General features: G+C 36.7%; 1 protein-coding gene across 1 annotated transcript in view; it reads right to left on the bottom strand.

Annotated features, from left to right (window-relative positions):
• Nucleotides 1–2,043, bottom strand: part of LOC129257117 (hepatocyte growth factor receptor-like) — a 51,106-nt gene extending 49,063 nt beyond the window's left edge. The window contains exon 1 of the mRNA XM_064097218.1: nucleotides 1,511–2,043. The gene's annotated coding sequence lies outside the window, so the exon portion shown is untranslated. The remainder of the gene's footprint in view (nucleotides 1–1,510) is intronic.
• Between the last annotated feature and the right edge of the window lie 3,957 nt (nucleotides 2,044–6,000).

The raw sequence follows: 6,000 nt of genomic DNA on the forward strand, positions 1-6,000 counted from the left end.
CTCTCTCTGTTCATATTTCTTTCTTTCCTTCTTTTTTAAATTTCCTTTTTTTATTCCTTCATTCTTTCTTTCCTTAAACTTTTCTTTGCTTCCTTCTCCACCTTCCTTTTTTCTTTTTGTTCTTTCTCTCCTTCCATTATTTTCTTTTTTTTTTCATTCTTTCCTCCCTCTCTTTGATTCATCCTTTCTTTCATTCATTCTTTATTTTATTTTTTCCTTCCAATTCTTTTCCTCGAACTTTCTTTCCCTTTTTTCCTCCTCTCTTCCTGTTTTCTTCTCTTTCATTGTTTCTTTCTGTCAAGGAATGAAAGAAACATTTTTTTCCCTTCATTTTTTAATAATTTCTTCTTACTTTCTTTTTTTCATTTCTCTCCTGTATTTTTTTCTTTCACAAATTAATTCTCTTCCTTTCTTTCTTTATTCATTTCAAAGAATTCATCCTTCTCTTATTATAACTTTTTTTTACAAATTTTTACTTGTTTCCTTCATTTTCCTCTTCATTATTCTTTCTTTCCTCTTAATAACATGTAATCTCTTTTCTTTCTCTCCTTCATTCTTTCATTCAGCCTCCCTTCCTTTTCTTTATATTTTTTTTTGCAAGTCTAACACTGTGTAGCCTTATTTGTTGATTTTTTTTTATTAAGACCTAGCTCGATCGATCTGCTCGTGCAGCGTGCTTTGTCGATTGTCCCGTATTTCATTTTGTGAAATCTGGTCACCCTGCTCCTCCCTTCATTCTTCCTTCCCTCTCTTTCATCCTTTCTTTAATTCTTTATTTTATTTTTTCCCTTCTTATTCTTTCTTTCCCTTATTTGCTTCCTGTTTTTCTTCTTTCTTTGTTTCTTTCAAAGAATGAAGGAAACATATTTTCTTTCCTTCATTCTTTTTTTCTCACTTTCATTTTTCTTTTCTCTCATTTATTTGTTTCTTTCACGCATTCATTCATCTTCCCTTCCTTTCTTCGTTCATTTCAAATGACAGAACCCCCTTTTTTTCTTTCATCGATCCTTCTTTCATTCTAACTTTCTTTCTTTTATTTTTTCCTACCTTTTCCCCCTTCATTTTTTTCTTTCTTTCCTCTCAATTCATCTCTTTTCTTCCCTTTCCTCTTTGCTTTCTCTCCTTCATTCTTTCATTCAATCTCCCTTCCTTTTCTTTATATACTTTTTAACATTGTGTAGCCTTCTTTGATTTTTGTTTAATTAAGACCTGGCTCGGTCTGATCCAGCTTGGTCGATCCGTTCGTGCATCATGCTTTGATGATGGTCCCGTACCGTATTTCATTTTGTGAAATCTGGTCACCCTGCTTGAACTTGAAGTCCTTGACTGTTTACTAGTTTCAGTTAACATTTTTTTTTTCTTAGCATATCTTTTCCCAGGCCTGTCATCAGTACGTCTACTCAGACTTGTGGTAATCATAATGAAATTGTGAACACCGAGGCCGATGATTTGAAATCATCTTCGTGTGAAATTGCATGGAACCCATTCTCTCACTTTCAGTCCTACTTACGTTTTTGCGACACGCCCATAGGGGGAGATCAGCGGCCCTAGGGCCTAGACCGGGATTCATCAACCGCTCTTGAAGTTAGGCTCCCGCTAGCGCCTATAGGCTCTTGTCTTCGCTCCCCGCGATAGATCTCATGTCCCAGCTTGACTTTCACTCGCGGCTCCAATATCGCAGCGTTACAATTAAGGTACCGGTAGTCATTAATTCTGTTCTCTCAGCATTTATATCGGTTTCTTCCAAAGACTTGGTGATTAATCATTTAATAAACCGGTACTCTGACATTGACATTGAATAAAAACATACGTGACCTTGCTTATTTATCGTCCATCTCAATATGAAGTTGAGCTTGCTTGCGCGATATGTACCGTAGACCACGTCGTACACGTACACGGTATAGGTACCGGTACTTCGAGCTCGCTAGCGCTGAGAATTTTCCGGAAATCCGATTCCGGTATTTCTTATCTTGTGAAGTCGTTCCCCGCGCCGCGCCCGCGTATTAAACCAACACCGAACCGTGACAAAAAAAATGTTGGATCGAAACTGAAAAAAATAAATAAAAAATAGGCCTATTATATGAAGAAGATCAATTGATAGAATTATAGATATTTTGTCCCCGCTATAGAAATTGGAATGGGAGGTTGGGGCGCTGCTTTATTTCTCTCCGATCGGATTTTTCTCGACATCATAATAAGAGTTTAGTTGCAAAATGAAATATTAGGTCCACTAGCTTTGGACCATTCCGAGAAAAACCATGTTTTTATCGGGGGGGGGGGGGCACTTCCATTGACGAGTGGATATGCGCGACCATATATGCATGGGGTCTCGAAAAGCACCCTAAACACGTATTTTCCATATTCTGAAAATGCACCCCTTAACAAGTATTGCATGGCGTGTGAAACCCTACCCTTAACAATTAGTATATTGGAAACAAAACGTTACACTTGGCAAGTATTCCCTGAATTGATCCCCTAAACAAGTACAGCGATAGTTTCTTATGTCATGGACGTCGGTCTTCGGTTTTACCTTTACTTACCATCATTGGATTTCATGGTTTAGTACAGCCTCACCTCCCACCTCTCGCGCAAATCGTACTCTAACACATCGTGTTGACCCGGGGTGTTGACTCTTCTTGGGGCAAAAAGTACATCCTTTATAAAACATTTTAGTCTTAATTTTTTACACCATCGCAAATTTGACCCTAAACACGTAGCTTTCCTAGCGAAAATAGCCCGGAAAATAGATACCCTTAATTTTTTCATTATTTTAGTGTTTTTGACACCCTTAATACGTTACGTACGTAACCGTGCCCTATCTTGAAAAATAAGAGGAGAAAGGCTAGTGAATAAAAATAATGTGAGGGGAAGAATTGCAAAAAAAAGACAAATCTTTCATGTTACAATATAACATTTTCGCTTGCGCTTCGCGCCAGAATTGCCTGTTCGATGAGATTCATATCTTGCTCAATAGGCTGATATGGAGCTTAAAATATCAAGTTTTCGAGCTTTCATTATTTTTTTCATTTACAAATTTAAGTGCTCTGAAAAATGTCCATTTTATGGTCTACATAATTATAAACATTTTAAGCTCACGCTGTTTGGTCGCTTGTTTGATTTGCCAAGTTCATATTGTCTTCGTGTATTCCATAAAATTATAAAAATATCAATTTTCAGATGTGATTGTCAAACGTAGGCCTATATGTTAGCGCTGCACTCACTCGCATTTTGAATGGTGAGTACTCTTTATCAGTTCTATAACCAAACAAGCTCCCCTTTTCATTACATTTTATTAAAAACAAAATAAAGCTCGCGATTTGCGCTAGAATTAATTGTTATAAAATAATGTATTAACTATTGTAATGCGTATTCGTAATTACAAAATGCTTAAAATTTCCAGTTTTTAAGCCTTAAAAACTACAACTTCCACGCTGTCATTACGCATATTAGATTAACAAATAAGAAAATAACATTTTCATGAATTCCTAATAACTAAATTGGGTCTTTTCAGAAGGGAATATCGACAAGCTTAGGAATAATAGGAAGATAGTCATCATTCTTATAATGATGACACAATTTCCTTGTACCGGTCCTTTGTTAAAATAATAACAAAAAATATCAGCTCTCGCTTCACGCTCGCATCATTCATTAAGTGTGATCCACATCCACTTCACAATTTTCCTACACAGTGCTTGAAATAGTGTTTAAATTGACCTTTTTCAGATCGGAATATCAAATGTTTTCAGCTCGTGCTTGCATTATTGATCTTCATGATTAAACAAATGTATTTAGAATGCCCAGATTCTATAGGCCTAAATCTAATTGACATGAGCGATAGCCTGCATGTTCTTTATTTAAAATGTGCTTAAATTATCCAGTTTCAGATCAGAATATCAATAATTGTCTGCTCACGCTTCACGATCGCATTATTAATGATACCCAATTAATCATATCCTATTCAAGATTTACAAAATATGAATAGAGTGTCACGCTTTTAGGTGTAACATCTAAATTTTCTTCCTTTCGCGCTCGCATCAATTGTTTAGTTACATACCTATCCCTTTTATGATTACAAAAAGTGCTTAGAATGACCATTTTTTAGGTCGGAATGTCAAAAATTTTAGCTCGCGCTTCGCGCTCCCATTATTAATATACATACCGTCTTCGTGGGTAACTGTAAACAGTCCTTAACAGGTCCCGTTTCGATCATGCTAAAACAGTTATAAAAAAAATCTGCTCGCGCTAGGCGTTCGCAGTAATTATTTAGTTACATAGGCCTACGTATCTTGTTCAGGATCACAAAATTACATTACAAAATACATGAAAGTTCAAAAAAATCGCTCGCGCTTCGAGCTCGCACTTTTTATATAGGGCTAGAGATTATTTCATATTTATGTTGTTTTATAAGAATAAAGCTAAGAAGCTTCCGATCGGGGAAAATATAGGTGAAGATAAAATTTCGGGCCCCACCCCCTATTGGCGAAAGTCGGATCCGCCCTTAAATTATTGTGACACATACACACACACAGAATGTTGCCCCCCCCCCCGAAAAAGCAAGGACCCCCCCCCCCGTGCCCCCCAGGAAAAAAATCCTAGATACGCCACTGAAATTATCATTGTGGACCTAACCCCCTTTGCAAGCAAATTGAAATGAATCCAATCTCTTTTGATTAAAAAAGTGATTTTTCTTTGCCACTTTCATTCACGTTTTCATTTGAATTTCAAATTTTTTTTGGTATCATCAGAGCGACAAAAAAATTAAAGGTTTAGAGACAGAAAACAATAACATTTATGAAAAATGGACCTAACCCCTTTTGAAAAATTAGTTCTTCAGAAGAGTTTGGTTGCAAAAGGGGTTAGGTCCACTCCAAGCAAATTATTTTCTTAATTCTCCCATATTGCAATATTCTTATCACTGAAGTTATGCGAAACTTAATTTTCATGTACTATGAGAACATAATTGGGTATAAAAGAAATCTACCTGTCTTCATATTTTTTTAGATATTCTTTTCCAAAAACCCTTTTGCAACTAAACTGAAATGGACCTTACCCCTTTTAAAAAAAAAAAGAAGATTTTTCTTTGCCATTTTAGTTCACTTTTTTAATGGGAATTTCAACTTTTCTTTGGTATCATCTTATAGAGCTACTAAAAATCTATACATTGAGACCTAAAAATCAAATTTGATGAAAAATGGACCTAACTCCTTTTGCAAGTGAGCTCTTAGAATGAGGGGGAACGATTTGGCTAAATTGTCACCGACTTGGCGTCTCTCTTCCATCCTCCCCTAATTCTCTCACTTTGTTTCTTTCTCTAGCTCTCACCCTCTCTGTTACTTTCTTACTCTTCTGATCCTAACCCTTTCCCTCCCCCAGGGGCGGATCCAGCTTCCGCCAATAGGGGGGGGGGGGGGGGGGCGGCGGATTTTTTTTCTGCCACATTTTCCCCGATCGGCCTCTCGAAGTTAATTTTTGTTTGTTTCTTTGAAGGCAGGGGCGGATCCAGCTTCCGCCAATAGGGGGGGGGGCGAAATTTTTTTTACCCATATTTTCCCCGATCAACCGCTCAAAGTTGATTTTTGTTTGTTTGTATGAAGGGGTTGGCCCAGTGGCGTAATGAGCCAAACATTCTTAGGGGGCTCGATATGGCGAATTGTGTAAAGTTGATAAGAAGTTAGCGAGCAAAAATTTTGAAATTTTTATTACAAAAATCCAAGTTTGTGATAGATTTTGACATAACATTTGGAAAATAATATAATATTTCACCCTTATCCCTTTTCTTTTCTCTTTTTTTCTTGGTCGTGAAAAATGGGGGGTGGGGGCAAAACGCCAATGTCCTAACAGTAATTTCTTAGCTTTATTCTTATAAAATAAAGCTAAGCCCTATTCAAATAGTGCGAACGCGAAGCGCGAGCTAAATTTTTTTGGAATTTCATTTTTTTTGTCCTGAAAATTGAACATTCTGGGCAATGTTTGTGAACCTGAACAAGATGCGCATGTAAC

The sequence above is a fragment of the Lytechinus pictus genome, chromosome 3, assembly GCF_037042905.1.
Source record: "Lytechinus pictus isolate F3 Inbred chromosome 3, Lp3.0, whole genome shotgun sequence".
NCBI classification, from domain to species: domain Eukaryota; kingdom Metazoa; phylum Echinodermata; class Echinoidea; order Temnopleuroida; family Toxopneustidae; genus Lytechinus; species Lytechinus pictus.